Source organism: Microcaecilia unicolor, chromosome 12, assembly GCF_901765095.1.
Source record: "Microcaecilia unicolor chromosome 12, aMicUni1.1, whole genome shotgun sequence".
In the NCBI taxonomy this organism is placed as follows: Eukaryota; Metazoa; Chordata; class Amphibia; order Gymnophiona; family Siphonopidae; genus Microcaecilia; species Microcaecilia unicolor.
This window is the reverse complement of record NC_044042.1, coordinates 94,419,495-94,445,176: the sequence shown is the minus strand read 5'-3', so window position 1 is coordinate 94,445,176 and position 25,682 is coordinate 94,419,495. Positions and strand designations below refer to the sequence as shown.

Below are 25,682 nucleotides of genomic sequence, written 5' to 3'. Positions count from 1 at the left end.
CGGGGCCGCAGTAGTCTCCCTAAAAAGTCTTCTATAATGGTCTCTAGTAAGACCTAATCTATTTTTAATGGCCGCCACTACCTGCTCATAATCCATGGAGCTGTCCGCAAGCATGGCCCGGTATGCAGCCAGAGCTTCCCCCGCTAGACTTCCTGCCAGTCGAACAGCCCACTATTCTTTCAGCCATTGCACTGCCCTTGCGATCCTCTCAAATGTAGCAATAAAGTCATCCACATCATCACCCTCCCCCATTCGTCCCAAAGAAAAGGGTCCAAACGGAGGGGTTCCTACTCCCATGGGTGAACCAGCCACTGTACCTGGGGATGCAACTTTATCCAACAGGCTCCCTATGGCAGAGGTACATGCTGTTCCTTGGCGGCTTCCACCACTTGCTGCAAGGCCTGTTGGGCCCCCGCCTGCTGCTTCTGAAACTGCGCAGCCATCCAGTGAAGCATTTCTTTCTGCTCCATCCTGCCAGTCTGGAATACCCTTCAGGGGTGGTAGGCTCCCTTCAGCAGTCCACAAACAAAGTCCTTCCAGACAACACAGTTTTTAGTTCCAAACAGTTTATTTCTCCTCCTCCACAAAATCTCAGTTCAAGGGGTTAAAGTCCCATTCAGTTTCCAAAATAAAGCAACAAGAAAAAAAACTTCCCTTTAAATCCAAGTCTCCCCCAGTTCAACAGCCTGGGTTTCAGTTTTAAAAGTCTTTCCGCTTGGGTGGTTGCAGAATGGCAGTACACCGCCCACAACACAGCTAATTGACTCCTGTGACCACCCACTGCCTTCAGTCCCTGCAACTCTGCCCCAAAGTACAATTACAGTCCATGTCAACTGGCTCCTCCAAACCTGGTGTGTTGGTCTCTCCAGCCTCTCCTTCCTCCATGCACTCCATTAACTCTTTCTCAGCTAGGCTGTTGGTTGGAGACCTCCTCCCCCTCCCAGGTGGAAGGAATCTTGTACTGATTTCTAACCCAAGGGTATTGATCTTTGTCATCCCTGCTCCCCCTTCTGGCCCTCGCCTGCCATAGCCACTGCTCTTTCCAGTCCTTTTCCCCCTCCCTTCCACGTGGGGGCCATACCGGGTTTTGGGACCTACCACCTCTGTCCCTTCTCTCAGGGCCTTGTGGGGAATGTAGTCTGGCCCCATACCTCCTCCTGAGCTGCTTAGACCCTCCAACCTCCTTACAATATAAACAGTAGAAATAATTTATCTTTTGCTCAGTGGAAAAGCTTACAGGAAATAATAACATAACTTCTATTATAGTCCAAAGGGCTGACAAAGTTGGAGATATCGTTGTGATAGATCGGGATAAATATGTACAGGAAGGTATGAATCAGCTACAACAACTCAATATTACAGAGCCATTGATCACGATCCTACAAGTGAGCTACAAAAGGATATAGCTGACTGCATGTCACAGCAGGGATTTTATCTCAAAATGAGAGCCGGTTCGTGTTTTTTTATTTATTATTTATTTATTGCATTTGTATCTCACATTTTCCCACCTTTTTGCGGGTTCAGTGTGGCTTACAGTAAGAAATGAGTGATGGAAGTACAATTTGTTACAAATTGGTTATGGATTACATTGTGCAGAATTTTGCGAGACAATCGAAGTGTCGTTAAGGGGTGCAACAGTAGAACACAAACATTGAACATTGGAAGGAGACAATGGGAGCTTGAGGGGCAATAATAAGGTGTAAAGACATATGGTATACATATTTCTGTGAATAAGGGTATGAGTGATGTGGGATTACGGGGATGAGAGATCAGAAGTGGATTTATATTGCATTACTAAACAGTAAGTGTGGATTTTATGTATTTTGGCTCTTTCCGTAGATTTTTTTCAAAAAGATGGGTCTTCAATGATCTGCGGAAGGAAGCTTACTCGTGGATTGTTCTTAAGTTGCGCGGCAGTGTATTCCAGAACTGCGTACTCATGTGAGAAAAGGTTGACGCGTGTAACGTCTTGTATTTCAAGCCCTTGCAATTGGGGAAGTGGAGGTTGAGGAAGGTTCGGGATGATCTTTTGGCGTTTCTGGGTGGTAAGTCTATTAGCTCAGACATATAAGCTGGGGCTTCGCCGTGGATGATTTTGTGAACTAGTGTGCATACTTTAAAAGTGACGCGTTCCTTGAGTGGAAGCCAGTGCAGTTTCTCTCGTAGTGGTTTTGCGCTTTCATATTTTGGCTTTCCAAAGATGAGTCTGGCTGCCGTATTTTGGGCTGTTTGAAGTTTCCTCAGTGTATGCTCTTTGCAACCTGCGTATAGTGAGTTGCAGTAGTCCAGGTGGCTGAGTACGAGGGATTGCACTAGGCTGCGAAAGACGGATCTTGGGAAGAATGGTCTTATCCTTTTCAATTTCCACATGCAGTAAAACATCTTTTTAGTTGTGTTGTTTGCGTGAGTTTCGAGTGTTAGGTGGCGATCAATAGTAACTCCAAGGATTTTGAGCGTTTCTGAAATTGGAAGGTTTAGGTTTGGTGTGTTTATAGCGGTGAATTCCTTTGTGTTATATTGGGAGGTGAGTATCAGGCATTGAGTTTTTTCAGCATTTAATTTCAGACGGAATGCATCTGCCCATGTGTTCATGATGTGTAGGCTTTTATTGATTTCGTTGAAGATTTCGTTAATGTCTTGTCTGAAAGGGATGTATATTGTCACGTCATCAGCATATATATAAGGGTTGAGGTTATGGTTTGATAGGAGTTTTGCCAGAGGGATCATCATTAGGTTGAAAATGGTTGGTGAAAGAGGAGATCCTTGTGTTACGCCACATTCAGGTGTCCATGCCTTAGATGTGGTTGAATTTGATGTGACTTGATACGAATGTTGGGTTAGGAACCCCTTGAACCAATTTAGGACATTTCCTCCAATGCCGAAGTATTCAAGTATGTGTAATAGGATTCCGTGGTCTACCATATCGAAGGCACTTGACATGTCAAATGGTAGGAGGAGTATATTGTTGCCAGTCGCAATTATTTCTTTAAATTTAGTCATAAGGGTGACTAGTACTGTTTCTGTGCTATGATTCTGTGATATGATTGTCAATATCCTAAGATTCCATACGTATATTTCATCCCCAAAATTCATAAGTCCCTAGTGAACCCTCTGGGGTGTCCCATTGTATCCACAAAGGGCTCAATTTGAGCCATTGCAATCATGGGTAACCCAGGCTGATTCATACGTAAGGGACTCTATGCATTTTATCCGTTTATTGGATGAGGTGAGACTCGCTGAGACTGACAATGTCCTGTTGGTAACTATGGATGTGGAGGCGTTATACTCCAATATCCCGCAAGTTTGGGCACTGGAAGTGACTTGCCATTATTTTGAACAGGCGGCCATTCCAGCTGATAAGGTGGCCCTGTTACAAACATTGTTATCCTATGTTATCTGTAAAAACTGTTTTGAATTTCAGCAGAAGTTTTTTTTAATACAAGTTAGAGGAGTAACCATGGGGCCTCTGTTGCGCTGTCAATATAATGCTTATTGAAGATAGGTATGTTTACCCCTCCTCACATAATGATCATATCATTATGTGAAAACGTTTCATTGATGATATCATTTTCATCTGGAGGGGTACTAGTGAAGTGCTTTGATCTTTCGTTTATTACATTAATAGATGTGACCCTCACATCAAATTCACTGTTAATATACTAGAATTTGAATTTCAGTTTTTGGACATTATAGATTATTGAACACGTTAGATCATAAGTTTATTACTACCATCTACAGAAAAGAAACGGATAGAAATACTATCCTGCACTACTCTAGTTATCATCCTAGCCCCCTTAAAAAGGGATTTCCTGTTGGCCAATTCTTGAGACTAAGGCGTTTGTGTTCAGCAGTGTATGACTAGAAGTGTCAGGCTAAATTGATGAAGGATAGATTTATTGAATGGGGATATCCAGTAAGTGTAGTTAAAAAGGCATACAAACGGGCACTTTATGCTTACAGAACGTGGCTTTTTTTAACCTAAAAATGAAGTCCCCTCCCTGCCCATCTTCAAATCCTTGCTCAAAGCCCACCGCTTCAATGTCGCCTTCGGCACCTAACCACTACACCTCTATTCAGGAAATCTTGACTGCCCCAACTTGACATTTCGTCCTTTAGATTGTAAGCTCCTTCGAGCAGGGACTGTCCTCCTTTGTTAAACTGTACAGCGCTGCGTAACCCCTAATAGCGCTCTAGAAATGTTAAGTAGTAGTAGTCCATAACAGCCTGCCGGTATGTGTCATCCCATATTCTCCTCAGGCTACAGCTGTTGCTAAAAAAGTTCATAAACATTGGGTTGTGCTATTGTTCCATGCTGAATTACAGGAACACCTGAGGGTGGCTTACAAGTGTGTTGTTAATATGGTGGAGCATCTGAAGAGACCTCAGTTTGATTAGTCAAATGGAATACACTCCCCTTGTGGTAGTTGCGTGCATTGCATATACTCTGACTACTGATTTTATATTTTATTCCGGGCACAACAACAACAAAAAAAAATTTTCAACTATAGAACTACGTGTGAAACGCAACGGGTAGTATATTGCATTATATGTCCATGTCATTTATATTATATAGGACAAACGAGAAGGAAGTTGAAACAGCACATAGCTGAGCATTTAAGCAGCATCAGAAATGAGAGAATGGAAGCCCCTTTAGTGGCTCATTGGCGTGAAGCAACCATTCAGTTGATGACTTGCGGTTTATAGCATTAATGCGTGTAAATTTGAGGCGAGGGGGTGATATTAGTGAAGCATTAAGAAGGCAGGAACAAAGATTAATTTTTTCATTGCGCACAGTGGCCCCATATGGCCTAAATTTGGAAATAGAGTGGTAACTCCACCGGTAGGTTTTCAATTAACATTAATTAGGTGGGCGAGTTAAGCCTATATAAAATTCGGTAGTAGGTAGATTAGGGCATTCTGGTACGTCTACCGGATGTGACGGGGGAAAGGATTTGGAAGTGATCCCTCCGTAAGCAGCCAATGGTTTATGTTCATGTGTGTTTATTTGAACTGCATTTGATGTAGGTTTGGGTAATTTTAAATGTGTGCCTTTATTTGTTGAAGGATACTTTGTTCCTCCTGATGAAGATATTGAAATACGGTTCCGTATTGGGGAACAAGCAAAGTAATTCATAAGCTTTGAAAGATCATGTGAAATATGCAGGTTGGATGATCAAAGATGATCGGTGATTGGAGTTGAGATCTATCTTACCGTCTTCTCTGTGGACTAAGTAATCGTGTAATCATCAAGTGAAAGTGGATCGTTCTATTACTGAATGCACAAATGCCAGAGTGCTATTGAGTGAAAAGATACAAGGGACTAAGAGACTATTCAATATCGCAAAACCTCTGTGGGTAGTGTGAGTGCTGGAATACTCAATTGAGAAGATTATACTTCAGGAAAGACTCTGTGTGGTCCATGGGAGCTCGTGAAATTATGTGCATAGAAGATTGTGAATTGAAGAAATTGTAAAATTCCCATGTATGAGTTATTGCATTGAAGTAATTATAGTCCTGTGAGGAGCAAAGTGTGATCTGACTGTGAATTGAATGGCGAATGTGGCGTATGTAGTTGTGAGTAGTGTGAGTAATGATGATTAAATGATTTAAGGCACATGTATTCATATTGCTAGTTAATAAAGTTAAATTATTGACAAAAAGTATAGCTTTCTGGAGAAATACTGATACCAATTCTGGAGTTTCTCTTACATAATTGTTAAGTGTCCCCTATTTAAAGAGTTATTCTTTTAATAATGGCCATTTTTTCTGGTCCTGAGGCAGCAAAGCATCTTCCACAGCATCACACTACCACTACCATGTTTGATTGTTGGTATGATGTTCTTTCTATGGAATGCTGTATTTGCTTTACGCCAGATGAAATGGAACCTATGGTGACCAAAGAGTTCCATTTTTGACTTAACATATGAATAGCTATACTGGGTCAGACCAATCCATGTCACAAGTACCTTGCAGAAACCCAAATAAAACATTATCCTAAAAGGCTTGGAGACCATCCAGGTGTGTTTGCAAATGTGAGACTAACATTGATGTTACTTTTCCATTTCTTCTTACACATTTGCTGCTGATATCCTTGTTGGTTTATCCAGTCTGTCACTCTTCCCCTGACTTTTCCACACGTCAAGCCTGTTTGAAAGCTATGTCTAGTTGGTTCATGTCCACCAAGCTGGTGCTTAATCAGAATAAAACTGTAGCGTGTTGGTTGACTGGATCCTCCATTTGTCCCAGTTTTGCTCTAACTTTCTTTGGTTCCCTAGTGATGACTGTTGACTCATTTAAATACTTAAGCGTCATATTCAATACCTCTCTTTCATCCCATAAACAGGTCTCTAAAGTTCTCCAGTGATTTCTTGACCCTCCGTAAAATACGCCCATTGAAGAAGTTCTTAGATCCCCAAGCATTACACGTTCTAGTTCATACCTTTGTAGTGTATGCAGGACTCTCTGTTATAGCTAAAACACCTCAACACTTGCACTGGCTTCCTGTACATTGGTGCAATGCACTTTAAGATCTTATGTTTGGCCTTCCTATCTCTCTAACTTGATTTCTGTTTGCACTCCTGCCAGACATCTTCGCTCCTTGGATGCCCATCGTTTGGTACTTCTCTCACCCAAAACAGCCCACTATGAATCTACTAGGCATTCTGTTTTGTTTTGTTTTTCCCTGGCTCCTTGTCTTTGGAACTCTGACTCTCTCAAACAGTATGGGGGATTTTTTTTTTAAACCGTTTAAGATTACTTAAAAACTTTTTTATTTAACAGGGTTTTTTTTTGCCATCACAAGGTTAATTTTTCCCCCTAGGATAGAGATCTGTAGTGGCAAGATAACCAGTTTGCTTCTTATGAGTGTGTTTTATGTTTTAAACTACTATTTTTAATCTGGTGGTGTTTTTTTTTTTTAATATTCCTTTGTCTTTTGTCTCTTTCCTTTTACTGATGGCGTTCCTTTCTTTGTTCACTTTTAATTTTAGTCTGTACACTGCTTTTACCTACCTACCTAGGAAAGACAGGATAGAAAGTCTTTTAATAAACTATATGAACAGACACCAGTCTAGTCAGTCAGGGTGCCAATGATCAGGACCATGGGGATACATCCGAAGTGGGTTGTTTGATAAAATGGTTTGAGATAGGGCTGTTTGGATGGCCTTGTTTGCTTTTGAGGCAAGGCCGTTAAGAGCCCTGTCCATTGATGCCATGGCAGTGGTCTACATAAACCACAAGAGAGCATGGCAGTGGCTTGGCAAGCTTTTCTTTTGTTGTGTTGGGTAGAAATGCACATGCATCTGCAAGTAGATTTCCTGAGCAGGCACACCTGGGGAGTTGAGAAGTGGTATAATAAACCCAATAAACCATAAAGCATCAAGACTCATTGGAGCAGTCTAATCACGAACTTGGTGACAAGACAAAATGCAAAGTCCCTGCGATTAAGTTATCAGAATGGAGGTTGGCTCTGCTTCATGCTGTGCTTCTGCAGTGGCTATTGATTGGTTCCCCAATCGCCTCTTCTAAGCCCAGCCTTATTGCAGATTTCTGTGTATCCCAGACACGTGCTGATATCAGTGATTTGGCCTAGATGCTGATGGTATGTTCATTGGGGAGGTCCAAGGTAGGAAAACATCTGAGACTTCCATAGGGGAAAGGCTTCCTGTTTCAGGGACCTGACTTTGTGGGGAATCTGTTTCGCTTCTGAATTATGGCCTGCCTCCTTGAGACGGCTCATCTGAGTGGTAAAGGGTGAGACTGACGTGGTTACTGTTACTGCAAATATACTGTGTTAATGGTATCACTCTAAAAAGTTTACCGCGGGTGCGAGAACAAAACTGTTTACTGCCCCACTAGAACAATAAAAAGCCTTGTTCCCACGGTAAAAAAAATCTCCTCCCTGCAGGTGCCATTCAGGTATTGGAGTCACTTACACTTTCCTGCAGTCAGCCGGAAGAATCAGTGATTCACACAGGCCAACTTTGTGACCTTCCTCCTTTCAAGTCTCGCCCTCTGTACTGCAACTTCCTGCTTAGCGTCAAACAGGAAGTTGCAGTAGAGAGGGTGGCTCTTAGCAGGAGGAAGGTCACAGAGCCGGCCTTGGTGAATCTCTGCCAGCTGGTTGCAGGAAAGAGTGAGTAACTCGGTTGGGGGGGGGGGGGGGGGGGTGCTGCTGGCTGGAACCGGGTGCCGATGTCAGTTGTTGAGTTGTTTTCAGTTGTGCACAGAGGAGTCCAGGCCTCAAGACTGTGTGAAAGTGGGGAGAGTCCAAACAAGTCAAGGTATGTCTCCAGTGCAGGTTCAGAAAGTGATTTGGAGACTGAAATACTTGAGGTATTGCAGGAGGGGGGAGGGGAAAGAAGAGTTGATAGTGTCGTGGAATCACTAAACCCCTTTCCGGATATCATATTGTTGGGGAAGGGGATGGGAGCTCCTTCCTCCATGCTTCTAGAGGCTGCACCAGTGTCTACTGTGGTGAGTTTATTTTAAGAAAAAAATAGTGACTAGCTTCTATCTGGACTATTGGTGTCCTTGGGAAAATCTGTTTGTTGGTTTTACCCACTGGATATAAAGTCACAGTTTCAGGTGAATGAGGAAGCTTTAGAATAGTGGTAAAAAGGAACCATAGATCTTTCTCATCCTGTGGATCTGGTGCTGGTAGCTCAGCCTAGTTTGATTTGGGATAAGAATATGATTTACAGAAGGCTGGAAGATTTTGATATTAAGTGTCTAAACTTGAATGGTCGGGTTTTCAGAGTCCAATTTGCCCCCTCAGATCTCTTCAAGAAATAATTGAATAAAGTTTTAAGATTCCTGTAGAGGCGTATCTAGTCTTGGCTAATATCTTTGTCCTTCTTTAAATTACTTTACGAAAAGACTCATAGGAACATATCTCTGGACAGCCTTGACCTGGCAGTTCTCCACTGGATACAGGAGAGTAGGTAGTAGAAAGATCCACTTTGTTTATCGTATTCAGATTTCATCAAGATAGGAACTCTGTTTTGCTTCTCCCTTTCCACAACCGTAATGTTCATTTTATTGGTGAAAGGCTTTGGATTCACCCATATTATTGTAAGGTGACTCTAGATCAAAAGAAGACATTTTTAGCAATAATGAGACTTCTGATCCTGAGACACACATTTCCTGCTTTATTTCCCTTTTAAATGCTTTGTCTCCAGACAGGCAGAGTCTAGTGAGGAGTATGGAAAATCCATGGGTTTGTGCCATCTTTATATTTTGCACAATACAGGAGCAAATGTATCTCTTTCTATATCTCGGGCATTATACTAAACTGTTTGAGGCTTGTGCAGATGGGGGCCAAAGCTCATAGGGACGGGGATAAACTTTGTCCCTGTGTCATTCTCTACTGTATACTACTTTTCATCCTTGGATAAGGACATAGAAAAGCTATAGATTTGTTAGGAACTGGGCAACATTCTGGGGAAGGGGGAGCCTATTCCGAAAGGATGGGCTCCATCTTAACCAGAGTGGGACCAGGCTGCTGGCATCGGCGTTTAAGAAGGAGATAGAGCAGCTTTTAAACTAGAAATGGGGGGAAGGCCGACAGTCGCTCAAAAGAGCATGGTTCGGGATAAGGTATCTTTCAAAGATATCACCATAACAGGGAAGATAGAGTATCCTGATAGTGAGGTTGCAAAAGAGATAGTAGATCGGGTATCTTTAAATAACAATAAAATCAGACAAAAGATTGCCAATTAATACTGTCAAGTACTAAGCATGATGTACTTAGGAACAACAAACATAGTTTGAAATGTCTATATGCGAATGCCAGGAGCCTAAGAAATAAGATGGGGGAGTTAGAATATATTGCACTAAATGAAAAATTAGATATAATAGGCATCTCTGAGACCTGGTGGAAGGAGGATAACCAGTGGGACACTGTCATACCAGGGTACAAATTATATCGTAGTGATAGGGTGAATCGGATTGGTAGAGGGGTAGCATTGTATATTAACGAGAGCCTTGAATCAAATAGATTGAAAATTCTGCAGGAAGCAAAACACTCCTTGGAATCACTGTGGATTGAAATTCCATGTGCAAAGGGGAAAAGGATAGTGATAGGAGTGTACTACCGTCCGCCTGGCCAGGACGAACAGACGGATGCGGAAATGTTAAAGGAAATCAGGGACGCAAACAAACTGGGCAACACAATAATAATGGGGGATTTCAATTACCCGCATATAGACTGGGGTAATGTAACATCTGTACACGCAAGGGACATAAGATTTCTTGATGAAATCAAGGACAGCTTCATGGAACAGCTAGTTCAGGAGCCGACAAGAGAAGGAAAAATACTAGACTTAGTCCTTAGTGGTGCTCATGATCTAGTGCAGGGGGTAACGATACGAGGGCCGCTTGATAACAGTGATCATAATATGATCGGTTTTGATATTGGCATTGAAGGAAGTGAAACTAGGAAATCAAGTACGCTAGCGTTTAACTATAGAAAAGGTGATTACGACAAAATGAGAAAAATGGTGAAAAAAAGACTGAAAGGAGCAGCTCGCAGAGTAAAAAACTTGCATCAGGCGTGGATGCTGTTTAAAAACGCCATCCTGGAGGTTCAGGACAAATATATTCCACGTATTAGAAAAAAGGGAAAAAAGACTAAACGTCAGCCGGCGTGGCTAAACAGTAAGATAAAGGAAATCATTAGAGCCAAAAAACAATCCTTCAGAAAGTGGAGAAGAGAACCAACTGAAAGTAACAGGATAGATCATAAGGAATGCCAAGCCAAATGCAAAGCGGAGATAAGGAGGGCAAAAAAGGACTTTGAGAAGAAATTAGCGTTGGAAGCAAAAATACATAGTAAAAACTTTTTTAGATACATTAAAAGCAGGAAACCGGCCAAAGAGTCGGTTGGGCCGCTGGACGAAAATGGTGTTAAAGGGGCGATCAAGGAGGACAAAGCCGTAGCGGAGAAATTAAACGAATTCTTTGCTTCGGTCTTCACCGAGGAGGATTTGGGGGGGACACCGGTGCCGGAAAGAATATTTGAAGCGGGGGAATCGGAGAAACTAAACAAATTCTCTGTAACCTTGGAGGATGTAATGGGTCAGTTCAGCAAGCTGAAGAGTAGTAAATCACCGGGACCTGATGGTATTCATCCCAGAGTATTAATAGAACTAAAAAATGAACTTGCGGAGCTACTGTTAGAAATATGCAATCTGTCCCTAAAATCGAGTGTAATACCGGAAGACTGGAGGGTAGCCAATGTTACTCCGATTTTTAAGAAGGGTTCCAGAGGAGATCCGGGAAATTATAGACCGGTGAGTCTGACGTCGGTGCCGGGCAAGATGGTGGAGGCTATTATTAAGAATAAAATTGCAGAGCATATACAAAAACATGGACTGATGAGACAAAGTCAGCACGGATTTAGTGAAGGGAAGTCTTGCCTCACCAATCTAATGCATTTTTTTGAGGGGGTAAGCAAACATGTGGACAATGGGGAGCCGGTTGATATTGTATATCTGGATTTTCAGAAGGCGTTTGACAAAGTGCCGCACGAAAGACTCCTGAAGAAATTGCAGAGTCATGGAATCGGAGGTAGGGTATTATTATGGATTAAGAACTGGTTGAAAGATAGGAAGCAGAGAGTAGGATTGCGTGGCCAGTATTCTCAGTGGAGGAAGGTAGTTAGTGGGGTCCCGCAGGGGTCTGTGCTGGGTCCGTTGCTTTTTAATGTATTTATAAATGACCTAGAGATGGGAATAACTAGTGAGGTAATTAAATTCGCCGATGACACAAAATTATTCAGGGTCGTCAAGTCGCAGGAGGAATGTGAACGATTACAGGAGGACCTTGCGAGACTGGGAGAATGGGCGTGCAAGTGGCAGATGAAGTTCAATGTTGACAAGTGCAAAGTGATGCATGTGGGTAAGAGGAACCCGAATTATAGCTACGTCTTGCAAGGTTCCGCGTTAGGAGTTACGGATCAAGAAAGGGATCTGGGTGTCGTCGTCGATGATACGCTGAAACCTTCTGCTCAGTGTGCTGCTGCGGCTAGGAAAGCGAATAGAATGTTGGGTGTTATTAAGAAGGGTATGGAGTCCAGGTGTGCGGATGTTATAATGCCGTTGTATCGCTCCATGGTGCGACCGCACCTGGAGTATTGTGTTCAGTACTGGTCTCCGTATCTCAAAAAAGATATAGTAGAATTGGAAAAGGTACAGCGAAGGGCGACGAAAATGATAGTGGGGATGGGACGACTTTCCTATGAAGAGAGGCTGAGAAGGCTAGGGCTTTTCAGCTTGGAGAAGAGACGGCTGAGGGGAGATATGATAGAAGTGTATAAAATAATGAGTGGAATGGATCGGGTGGATGTGAAGCGACTGTTCACGCTATCCAAAAATACTAGGACTAGAGGGCATGAGTTGAAGCTACAGTGTGGTAAATTTAAAACGAATCGGAGAAAATTTTTCTTCACCCAACGTGTAATTAGACTCTGGAATTCATTGCCGGAGAACGTGGTACGGGCGGTTAGCTTGACGGAGTTTAAAAAGGGGTTAGATAGATTCCTAAAGGACAAGTCCATAGACCGCTATTAAATGGACTGGAAAAATTCCTCATTTTTAGGTACAACTTGTCTGGAATGTTTTTACGTTTGGGGAGCGTGCCAGGTGCCCTTGACCTGGATTGGCCACTGTCGGTGACAGGATGCTGGGCTAGATGGACCTTTGGTCTTTCCCAGTATGGCACTACTTATGTACTTATGTACTTATTTAAATAATTGTAAGCGAACTACAGTCATTTAATAAGAAAGGGAAAGAAGAGAGCTGGATTTCTGGAAATCCCAGGGTTGGAACAATTATACATCACTAAGGGGCTCATTTTCAAAAGAAAAAACATTTAAAAAGTGGCGTAAACAGCATTTGGATGTCTTGCTTGCCAAAACGTTCAAATTGCTATTTTTGAAACTGTTCATCCACTTTGCATTCAAATCATAAGGGTGTGTGTTAAGGGCGGGATTTGAAGAAAGAGAAAAACCACAGAAAGGGTTGGAGGTACACTGGTTACCTACGTATCACAATTGAAGCTAAAAAGGAGTAGGGAGAGATGGTTCTTCTCAAACAACAAAGGAGACATGTAGGTGGATAAAAGTCTTTATTACAAAAACATCAAATTCGACTCGACACAGCAGCTGTGTTTCAGGATATATACATGTGTATTTCATTAGTGCGTTTATATTGCCTGGTTTATTCATTTTATATTATATTTTATGTGATACCTTTCATATATATGTATATATTTTGAATAATATTGCCTTTTTATGTAAGTTATTTACATTCATTTTATATTATTTCACTGTGTTATTTTGGTGAGAAGGGAGGGAATTGGGCATTTCCAATGAACATTTTTCTGCCATAATGGAACAAAACAAAAATGCCCAGGACTAAAACTAAGATGTTTTGAGCTAGACATATTTTAATAACGACTAAGCCACAAAATAGTGCCCTAAATGACCAGATGACCACTGGAAGAATAAGAAATAAACCCCCCCATCCCCCAGTGGTCACTGACCCTTCTCCCATCCCCCAAAGATGTGAGAGAAACAGCATTTCTCCGAGGACAAGCAGGTTTCAAGTGGGTAGATGTTGATTCGTGTCGGCTGATCCAGCATTTATGCCAAAGTAAAAAAAAAAAAAAAAAGGTAGAGCTTTGTGAAGTGTGGGCCACTGCCCATGCGCAAGTGCCTTCCCACCAGTCGCGTGAACGTGGTCTCTTCGGATCTCCTAAGGAGGCTGTGATGACACCTCTCCATGAGGTACTCAAGGAAGTCCTCACCAGGAACTGGATGTTCCTCTTGTCGGTCCCAAGAAGATTGATACTCATTATCGGATCCACAGTGAACCTGGGTTTGTAAGGCCTCAGTTGCATCACCATTCCCTGGTGGTGGAATCCCCTCTGAGCCAGAGTACTAGGGACTATGCCTTGGTGCCCACAGGCAGAGATGCTAGAACCCTGGATTCTTTTGGAAGGAAGATGTACCAGGCTTCAGTGCTGATCTCCCGTATACAGTGAGGAGAAGCTGAGTCTTTTCGATCCTCTCCTCACTCACCCGGTTCAAAGAGCTTTTAGTGCCTTTCGGCTTTTTTCTTTACTATTTTCATTGTAGTTTTTTAATTTTTTTTACCTTTTAAAACCTGTCCTTTATTAGCGAGTTTTGCCTGAATTTGCTTGCTTTCTTTTTTGATGTCACGGGTTCTTCCCTTCTTTTTTTCATGCCTTTTTCATCTTTTTAGGCACCATCAAGTCATGTGGCAGACGAGGTTTTCCTGTCCATGTCCACAAAGACTCCCATTGGCTTCAAGCGCTGTATCCGGTGCAATCGGACTGTCTCAGGAAAGGACACCCATTCTTAGTGTCTGCAGTGTCTTGGGCCCGACCATAGCTCTGTGTTCTCGTGTCTTTGCACGAAGAAGAAGACACTGGTTTCCTGAGAGGCTCGACAAGAGAAGATTTTTGGAGCCAAATCTGGTTCCTCGGCGTCAGCATTGAGCATCGCACCTGCATCGGGAGTCTTGGTAAGCATGGCTGCTTCGAGACCTTTAGACACTAGAAGCAATGATGGGTCTCCACCTGTCTCGAGGCCTCTTGCTGTGCAGGCCCCCCGGGACCGTCCGTCATCACAGCTGACACCGAGGTGACATGAGGATTCAACGTTGTCCTCGTTGGCACCGAGGAGCCTGGGTGATGTGCTTTGGGCGAAGGGCAAGAAGCAACATCATCGTCTTGATACATGATGCTGGGAGTTCTGGGGCGTCGAAGGATTCGGTACCCGAGAAGTGTTGGCGCGAGGTGGACCGCTCTCCCTCCATTCAGGAGGTGCTAATGTGACTGTCTCCAAGCAGCTGAGATCCTGTGCCCGTATCGACCCTAGCGGTTCTCCAACCGGCGCCCCAACTGGCATCCCAGCTTTTCGCAGTGTCGGCCCTCGATGAGCACATCCGGGCCTTGGTCCCTGAGCTAGTGGATGGCCATATTCAGTGATGTACATCTGTATCGGGGATGCTTGCGCCTGCCATACCTTCCGCTGCAGCCCCGCCTGACCCTCAACTTGCAGTGCGGCTCCAGTATGGACTGCCACCCAAGCCGGTACTCATCAACGTCGATGGAGGAAGGGAAATGGAAATGGGGCTTGATATACCGCCTTTCTGAGGTTTTTGCAACTACATTCAATGCGGTTTACATATATTCAGGTACTTATTTTGTACCAGGGGCAATGGAGGGTTAAGTGACTTGACCAGAGTCACAAGGAAGGTTCACCAGAGTCGAGGTAGCCAGTTTCTCGATGCCACTCTCAAGGACATGGTTCCTTGGCATCGAGTCAGGTTTGGTCTCGGACATCCCATAGGGAGATCCTGTCCAATACCGAGGAGGAGTTCTCATGAGAATCGGAGGAAGATCCCAGATACCTTTCCTCAGATGAGTCTTATGGGATCCCCTCTGAGCCCTCCCCACACTTGAAAGGAGACGGTCTCCACCGAAGAGCCTTTCTTTCACATATTTTGTCAGGTAAATGGCTGAGGCCATTCCATTTCCTTTAAAGGTGGAGGATGAGCCCAGGGCCAAGATGCTCGAGGTCCTGAAATATACATCTCCTAAGGAGGCTGTGATGACACCTCTCCATGAGGTACTCAAGGAAGTCCTCATCAGGAACTAGGCATCCCTCCTGCCGGTCCCTGTCGTTCCCAAGAAGATCGATACTCAGTATCAGATCCACAGTGAACCTGGGTTTGTAAGGCCTCAATTGCCCCACGATTCCCTGGTGGTGGAATCCCCTCTCCAGAGCCAGGAGTTCTAGAGACTGTCTCAGTTCCCACAAGCAGAGAAGCTAGAACCCTGGATTCTTTTGGAAAGAAGATGTACCAGACTTCAATGCTGATCTCTTGTATACAGTCATATCAGCTCTTCATGAGCACTTACTTGCGAAACTTGGTGAGACAGCTTCTCAGACTTGGTTGATATGCAGAAGGTGTGTCAAAATTTCTTGGCCAGGGGCACTGGCGACACTTTTGATATAGCATCCAGGATCTCATCTTAAAGTGTAGCAATTCACAGACTCCTATGACTGGGTGTTTCTGGCTTGGAACATTCTGTTCAGAAGAAGTTGGCGGATGCCCCTTGCCAGGGGGGATAACAGGTTGAGGAGGTTGCTGACCAGATCAAGAAACGCACTGATACCATCTCTTCTCTCTCCTGCTGGGCACCTTCTGCATCCACCTCCTCATCTAGGAGTTCTTTTGGCAAGCCTCCAGGCTCAGTCCCAGCAAGCTTGTTCACATCAACAGCGTGCGCCTAAGGCCCCTGCTTCTCCCCAGTCAAAGCAAGGGGTGAGGATTTGACTGGCTCCTGCAGAGCATAGCCACAGTAAAAGTGTCCATCCCGGATGATTTACTGGACGGGGGGAAGCTCAAATTTTTTCACCAAATGTGTCCTCTTATAACCTCTGACCGGTGGGTTCTTCAAATAGTCTGTCTCGGATATGCCGTCAATTTGGCTTTCCAAACCTCCAGATTGCCCACCGAGAGATCAATCATTCAACTCTCAGCACAGGCAGAAACTTGCAGAGGAACTCTCCACCCTTCTAAACGCCCGTGCAGTGGAACCCGTTCCACCAGGGGAAAAAGGGCAGGTATTCTATTCAAGGAACTTCCTTGTAAGAAAAAGTCAAGGGGGGTTGCATCCCATCCTAGACCTGAGGGCCATGAACAAATTTTTAGTCTGAGAAAAGTTCAGGATGGTATACCTGGGAACCCTTTTCCTAGTGATTCAGAAAGGTGATTGGCTATGCTCCCACCGGAAGTATCTGCGATTTCGGCTGAGAACACAATCACTTTTGGTATCGCGTGTTGCCTTTTGTCCTTGCATCCGCTCCCAGGGTCTTCACCAAATGACTAGCGGTATTCACAGCATTGCTATGCAGACTGGGAGTCCATGTGTTCCCATATTTCGACGATTCGCTGGTTAGGAACACCTTAGAGGATTATGCTCAGAAGTCCATGCGGATGTCTATTTAGATGCTAGAGCTACTTGAGTTTCTTTTAAACTACCCCAAGGCCCACCTCCACCCAGTTCATGGATTGGAGTTCATAGGAGTCCTGCTCGACAGGCAAACGGTTCGAGCTTTCTGGAGACACAAGCAGACAATCTTGTCTCACTGGCGTCCAGGGTTCGTGCCTCTCAATCGGTCACAGCTCGTCAGATGTTGAGATTGTTGGGCCACATGGCTTCTACAGTGTATGTTACACCCATGGCACATCTTCATATGAGATCAGCTCAATGGACCTTGACATCTCGGTGGTTTCAAGCCACAGGGAGTCTGGAAGATGTCATGTGTCCCCAGAGCTTGTACACTCTCTACAGTGGTGGACTCTGGGACTGCCATTCCAAATTCCTAAACCACAGAAAGTGGTGACGATGGATTTATCTCTCCTGGGTTGGGGGAGCTCATGTAGATGGGCTTCACACTTAAGGTGTTTGGTCCACCCAGGAAACGAATCTTCAGATCCCCTCCTGGAACTTTGAGCGATCTGGAGCGCTGTAAAGGCTTTCAGAGAGGCTGTCCCATCAAATTATTCTAATTCAAACAATCAGGTTGCAAGGGGGCACCAGATCATGCTGTGTTCGGAGGCCGTCGAGATGTGGCATTGGGCTCGCCAAAACAGCATGTTTCCTGAAGCCACTTATCTAGTGGGCTCAAACAACACCCTGGCCGACAGGCTGAGTGTAATTAGTGCTTATCATCAATGTGTAAAAAAGGTAAGCCCATCTCTGGACAGCCTCTAGCTGTTTGCTTCACGAGAGGTTTGCTTTTGTCAAAGCCCCCTGTCAGACCACCACCAGTGTCATGGGATCTCAATGTCGTTCTCATCCAGCTGATGAAAGATCCTTTTGAGCCACTGAATTCCTGCCATCTGAAGTACTTGACCTGCAAGGTCGTTTTCTTGGTGGCTGTTACTTCAGCTGTTAGGGACAGTGAGCTTCAGGCCTTAGTAGTGGATGCACCTTATATTAAATTTCATCACAACAGAGTAGTCCTCTGCACACACCCAAAGTTTCTGCTGATGCCCTTCTTCAACCTTGACCCAGGGACCTGCTCTATGCCTTTCCCCCGTGGCCAATGGTGGGCAGGTTACTGATTCGCTTTGCCACTCATCCCGGTCGAGTGATCCTAGTGGCCCCGGATTGGCCCAGATGACCCTGGTATGCAGATGTGATCAGGCTTCTGTTCGATCGTCCTTTTCTGCTACCGGTGCAGGACGGTCTCCTGCTGCAGGGGCTAGTCACGATGGAGGATCCCTCCCCCTTTGGTCATGTGGCCTGGCCCTTGAAAGGGCGAGGTTGAAAAGAAAAGGGTATTCTGACGCAGTTATTGCTACAGTGCTGTAGGCTTGGAAAAGATCCACCTCGATAGCTTATGCTAGGTTGTGGCGTGCCTTCGATACGTGGTGTGCGAGTTCGGGATTGTCAGCGGCTTCGGCTTCAGTATCGGTTATCCTCTCGTTTCTTCAGGAGGCTGTACAAAAATCACTCTTGTTGAGTTCTCTTAAGGTGCAGGTGGCGGCTCTGGCATGTTTTAGAGGCTGGCTTCAGGGGGTGTCCATCGCCTCCCACCCGGATGTGGTTTGTTTCTTGAGGGGTGTAAATAGTTTGGTCCGCCTCACTTGCCAGTTCTGCCATCCTGGAACCTTAATCTAGTTCTCAAAGCGCTCCTTTCGAACCCTTATCGGGGATTACGATTAAGGATCTCACCTTGAAGGCGATTTTCCTAGTAGCCATTACTTCCGCTCAGAGAATTTCAGAGTTGCAGGCCCTTTTCTTGCAGAGACCCCTTCCTGCATTTTTCTGATACGGGGTGTATCGATTAGGACAGTTCCTTCGTTTTTGCCCAAGGTGGTTTCTCGTTTCCACTTGGGGCAGTCCCTGCATTTCCCAGGCCTTCCGCCGGGAAGATTACCCTGAACAATTCCAGGCTCTTCGCTGCCTCAACGTGAGACGGGCTCTTCTCAGGTATTTGGAGGTGACAAATGAATTTCGTCTTTCTGACCATCTCTTCGTCCTTTTTGGAGGCAGTAAGAAGGGTCATAAGGCATCCAAGGCCACCATAGCCCATTGGTTGCGGGAGACCATCTCTTCAGCATACGTGGCATTGGGCAAGCAAGCTCCTTTGCAAGTTTGTGCTCATTCTACGCAAGCTCAAGCTTCCTCCTATGCAGAGTCCCGTTTGGTTTCTCTGTAAGATATCTGCAGAGCAGCTACATGGGCTTCAGTCCGTACATTCACTCATCATTATCGGGTGGATGTGGCAGCTTGTCAAGATGCGGTGTTTGGCTCGTCGGTGATTTTTGCCGGGTTTGGGGTGTCCCGTCCTATTTGAGGACTGCTTGGGTACATCCCACAAGTCTCTGGATTGATCTGTGGGACGCCATGGAAGGAAAAATTAATTCTTACCTGATAATTTTATTTATTTATTTTGCTGCATTTCTACCCACATTTTCCCACAAGTGCAGGCACAATGTGGCTTACATGAATTCAAGAGGAAACAATACAATGCAAAGATGACACAGTTACAGTTAGTCACAACAGATCAATCCAGAGGCTCTCCCCTGGGTTTACTGTCTGCGGTTTTGTTGCAGTTGGCTAGTTTTTTGGGGGTTCCGTTGTTCTGAATGTTCCTTCGTTTGATTAAAAAAATAAAATAAATATAGAAGTGGTGGAAGTATGTTGGGCAATTGGTCTGACAATGTCAGGAGAGTTTTCTATTGTTTCCATTTCACTGTTTTGGTATCGTTCATGCTGAAGTTCAGTTGGCTGCACAGGTCCACATATAGCAAGCCTCGGAGGTTCTCTCTATCTCCACCTGCTGTGTCAGAATCTTTCTTGCTCATAGTTGCTTATCAGTGTCATTTCGCCAGTAATAGAAAAGTCTGTGAGTATTTGGGGAATCTTGTTTAGGGATTCTTCGAAGTGGATAAGCCAACATTTTACTACCTTTCCTAGTCCATAATTTTGGAGTTGATTTCAAAGGAGGGTTTGTATTTGCCTTGTTAGAGAAAATAAGCAGCAAGTGATTGCATGGTGTCTAAGGCTCACAGGTTTTTTGTGTACTGCCTCCTCCTACTGGTAACGGGGCATAATCCATCAGTTCTGAACTGATCTGGTAGGGCTCAAGAAAATTAGCTGCTAAATCCAAATCTTTTCCAATTTGTAAAGAGAGTTTTTATTTGGGTTAAGAAAAATACTGCTCTAGAATGGAAGGAAGATATTTCACTCGGTGTACAACTGTGGATCTCTGATCTTCCTATTGCACTTCTCAAGGAAGTAGTGGTTCATAACTCTATAAGCAGTAGTAAAAATGTGTGGGACTATGAAGTAGATGGATCAAGTTCTGTTATTTGAATTTGTGGATGACCGTCTCCAGCAGTTGGTATTCAGAGGAAATCCTGTCCTATATAGCTGTTGTCTGAAGCCAGTCACAGGTGAACTAGACTTAATATGTTGTGTATAATGCTGAAGCTAGGAAACGGCTTCCGTATTTGACAATGAGCATCTCACTTGTGATGAACCATTCTGGATTTGTTACCCTCTTATCCTTAGATCTTTTAGAAGGGGATTGAGGTACTGAGAGAGAACCTGCAATAACCTGTGCTAATGTCAGTGTATAGCAACTGCAAATAATTGAATAAATGGTGCCCAAAATAGACGCTAGGATGATTCGCACTAAGCTAGTATTCCGCAAAGGGCACTTTAACATCACACCTAAATTCTGGGAATGCCCAAACCCGCTCATGCCTCTTTTGTGGCCATGTCCCCTTTGCATGTCAAGTGGTGCTTAGATGTTTTAGGCTTTGCTGAAATTCAAGTAGATTACATCTAGCGCACGTCCTTCAAAGCCTTTGATACGGCCCCCCACAGAAGACTCGTAAATAAGCTGAAAGGGCTGAACTTAGGACTGAAAGTGGTGAACTGGGCAGGAAACTGGTTGACTGACAGGTGGCAGAAGGTGATGGTAAATGGAATCTGATCGGAGGAAAGGAAGGTGAGCAGTGGAGTTCCTCAAAGGTCGGTGCTGGGACCTATTCTGTTTAATATATTTGTGAGAGCTATTGCTGAAGGGTTGGAAGGAAAGGTTTGCCTTTTTGTGGATATCCTGGATATCCTGGAGGGAGTAGAAATGATGAAAAGGGATCTCCAACAGTTAGAAGAATGGTCAAGGGCCTGGCAGTTAAAATTTAGTACTATACAAAAAAAACATACTCCTTGTCCAAACATCAATCATAATCTATTGATACCACTCTGTTTCATACACCCTCTTAGATAATGATCTAGCTGGCATCTAAGGAACTCACTCATTCAACCTTTCACTCACCATTCTGTCACAGCTCTATGTATATCCTCAATTTTACATAGATAATTGAATCATCCAGCACACTGCATGAAAGATATTAAATATGTCCACATAGTATCATGTTGCACTCCCAATACTAATCTTCACACAGTGTGGAATGTCCTGTGTGGTCAATTCACTTGGATCGTTAATATGCAACAGCAAAGCCAGCGCTGCTTGTGCTGGAGAAAAAGTTCTTAAAGAATCAATATCTCCATAGGCTCATTCAGGTAGCAAAGCGCGACTTGAAGAGGGCTTCCATCAGGCTCCAGAAAATGTCAAAACAGCTGATCACAGTTTAGGTCCTCTATACCACATAGAGTGGTATCAACAAATTACAATTGATATTTAAACAAGGAGTACGTTTCCCTGGTATAATATTCTAAGTGAGTACTCTGGGTTAAAGAATTTCCCCAGTTTGTGATAGTTAAAATTTAATGCCAAGAAGTGCAGAGTGATGCATTTGGGGTGCAGAAACCCAAAAGAGAGATACCGAATAGGAGGGGAGAAATTAGTAAGCTCAACTCAGGAGAGAGACCTTGAAGTGTTGGTGTCCGAGGATCTGAAGGTGAAGAAACAACGTGACAAGACGACGGCCATGGCCAGAAGGATGCTAGACTGCATAGAGAGGGGAATAATCAGCAGAAGAAAGGAGGTGTCGATGCCCCTGTACAAGTTGTTGGTGAGGCCCCACTTGGAGTATTGTGTTCAGTTTTGGAGGCTGTATCTTGCTAAAGATGTAAAAAGACTGGAAGCAGTGCAAAGAAAAGCTACAAAAATGGTATGGGAAACCATACGAGGAGAGACTTGCCGACCTGAACATGTATACCTTGGAGGAAAGGAGAAACAGGGGTGACATGATACAGACGTTCAAATATTTGAAAGGTGTTAATCCGCATACAAACCTTTTCCGGAGACGGGAAGGTGGTACAACTAGAGAACTTGAATTGAGGTTGAAGAGGAGCAGACTCGGGAGTAATGTCAGGAAGTATTTTTTCACAGAAAGGGTGGTAGATACGTGGAATATCCTCCTGCGGGAGGTGATGGAGATGCAAACAGTAATGGAATTCAAATATACATGGGATAAACAAAGGAATCCTGTTTAGAAGGAATGGATCTACGGAATCTTAGCGGAGATTGGGTGGCGACGCCAGTAATTGGAGAATAAAACCAGTGCTGGGTGGACTCCTGTGGTCTGCGCCCTGATCTTGACAGAATAGATATGGATTAGCTGGAGTGTAAATTTTAAGGGGCTTCGACGTTAGCTTCAAAACTTTTAGCACAGGAACAGTGCTAGGCAGACTTTTACGTCTGTGCCCTAAGAAAGGCGGGGACAAATCAAACTCGGGTATACATATAAAATATCACATGCCATGTAAAATGAGTTTATCTTGTTGGGCAGACTGGATGGACCATTCAGGTCTTTATCTGCCGTCATTCATTTCATTTACTATATTACTCTGGCTGTATCGACTAAGACCGGTGTTGGGCTAGCTTATACGGTCTAAGTCTTGCATATAGCAATCCGGTTGTAGGATGGGTTGGAGACAGGTTTGATGGAAACTCAAGTAATTTGGAATGGGAGGACAGTACTGGGCAGACTTTACTGTCTGTGTCCTGCAAATGACAAAATGGATTTGGATAGGCTGGAGTGAGATTTGACAGCAACTCCAGTAGTTGGAACATAAGAACATAGCCAGGCAGACTTCTAAGGTCTATGTCCCAGAAACATCAAAGGGAGTAGGGCAGATCCGTGTGTAATTCCTAATTATTGCCAATTAAGTGCTAGCACCAATTATTGGTAATGCCTAATCAGTTAATTAGCTTGTGTGGATCTGTGATCTGCACCCAACTTTGGGTGACCTATACAGAATCCAGTGAGGGTGTAAATGGCAGGTGGCGTTTTTGTATTGTTTTGGGGGGGTTTTAATGTTTTGTTTTTGTTTTTTTTTTTTGTTTTTTTTTTGCTTTTTGGCACCAAGACAAGCTTTGTAGTAGCATAGTATCTTAATACTTAGTAGAGGAATCCAAAAACCAGAGGATCTAAAGCCGAATCCATTCTTCCCCAACTTGAAATAGCCTCAGTCAGAATCAACCACCCAACTCTACATGATCACCTAGACCTTATCCTGTTCTACAGACCACCAAACAACTGGCAAGAATCACAAATGCATTTTATGGATTTCATATCAAACACCTGTGTCTCCACCCAAAACCTTCTCATAGCAGGTAATATCAACCTTCACCTTGAGGATACCAACCTGAGTAACGTATGCAAGTGCAAAGACTTCCTTCAACTATGGGAACTCCACTGGCCAAATATCCAATCCACCCACAGTAAAGGGCACACACTAGATATCATCATCCACAAATTCTCATCAGAACCAAATCTCACACTAATAGACACAAAATGGACAGCCACACCATGGTCTGACCACTATAGAGCAAACCTCTCCCTTCAATGGCAAACAAAAAATATACAACAAAAACAAAACCAACAAACTTATACGACGAGAGGCAAAATAGACCCGCCAACATTTTGGCAACAATTCTATAATGACGAATGGACAGCACCAGCAGACTCACCCCTATTTCTTAGTGAATGGGACAACAGATGCAGAACAGTTCTGGACAACATTGCACCACTTAAAACCAGAACCTCACATAGAAACAACTCTATACCATGGTTTAACGAAGAACTGAAAGAACTAAAAACACAGGTCAGAAGATTAGAACAGGCGTGGAACAAGAAAAGAGACGGTCACACTCAAAGACTGGAAACAACTACAAAGAAAATACAAATATACCATTAGAAAAACTAAAAGAACATTTTATAAAACCAAAATTGGACCAAACTGCAAGGATACACACAAACTCTTCTCACTCGTAAATAAACTACTAAACAGTACACTGGTTACTTCCAACAGCATAGACACCCCATCTGCTACCAATCTAGCAAATTACTTTAAAGAAAAAATTATAAAGTTGCGACTCATGCTACCTACCAACTCAACCGATCACTCAAACCTCCTTGAATGTTTAGATCCAATACCCGGGGAATACCTAGCAGACCAATCATGGACTAACTTTGACACACTCTCATCCAACGACATCTCACAATCGCTTGGAAAATATGCCAAATCCCAACGCAAACTAGACATCTGCCCCACTAGCCTTATTAGATCTGCCCCTCAACAACTCACAACAGACCTCACGAATCACCTAAACTGCATGCTAAAAAATGGCCTATTCCCCACAGATAAAGGAAACATTCTGCTTACCCGCTACCTAAAGATGCTAAGAAAAATTCAATGGACCTAACCAATTATCGCCCAGTAGCATCTATTCCGCTTATAACCAAACTCATGGAGGGCATAGTGACGAAACAACTCACCGACTACTTAGATAAACACTCAATTCTACACGAGTCTCAATCAGGATTTCGATCGAACCATAGCACCGAAACTGTACTAGTGTCGGTAATGAACTCATTCAAACAATCAATTGCAACTGGTAACAACATACTCCTCCTACAATTTCAGTGCCTTTGATATGGTCAATCATGGAATACTACTACACATACTAGAATACTTCGGAGTTGGAGGCAAAGTTTTTAACTGGTTCAAAGGATTCCTGACCACAAGATCATACCAAGTAACAACAAAAGCGGATATATCAGACCCATGGACACCCAAATGTGGAGTCCCCCAAGGATCCCCCTCTCACCTACCCTCTTCAACCTGATGATGATACCCTTAGCTAAATTACTAGCTAATCAAAACCTCAACTCCTACATATATGCAGACGATGTCACGATCTATATCCTGTTTAAACATGATCTAAACGAAATCACAAACGAAATCAACCAAAGCCTCCAAATCATGCACTCCTGGGCGGATGCATTCCAGTTAAAACTGAATGCAGAAAAAACACAATGTCTTTTACTCACCTCACAGCATAACACAAGCAACTTCACCACTATAACAACTCCAAACTTTTCTCTGCCAGTCTCAAACAATCTGAAAATTCTTGGAGTTACCATTGACCGAAACCTCACACTTGAAACCCACGTGAAGAATACTACGAAAAAGATGTTTCACTCCATGTGGAAATTCAAAAGAGTAAAACCTTTCTTCCCCAGATCCATCTTTCGTATCCTGGTACAATCAATGGTACTAAGTCATCTGGATTACTGCAACGCACTATATGCTGGCTGCAAAGAACAGACTATCAAGAAACTCCAAACAGCCCAAAATACCGCCGCCAGACT

General features: G+C 43.8%; 1 protein-coding gene across 3 annotated transcripts in view; it reads left to right on the top strand.

Annotated features, from left to right (window-relative positions):
- Positions 1 to 25,682, top strand: part of LOC115482025 (ATP-dependent RNA helicase DDX42-like) — a 164,611-nt gene that overhangs the window by 9,302 nt on the left and 129,627 nt on the right. Inside the window, exon 1 of one of the 3 annotated variants that reach the window (XM_030221568.1) lies at positions 21,532 to 21,542. The exons of the other annotated variants lie outside the window; for them this stretch is intronic. The gene's annotated coding sequence lies outside the window, so the exon portion shown is untranslated. Of the gene's footprint in view, positions 1 to 21,531; positions 21,543 to 25,682 lie in introns of those variants that run through there. 3 annotated transcript variants of the gene reach the window in all.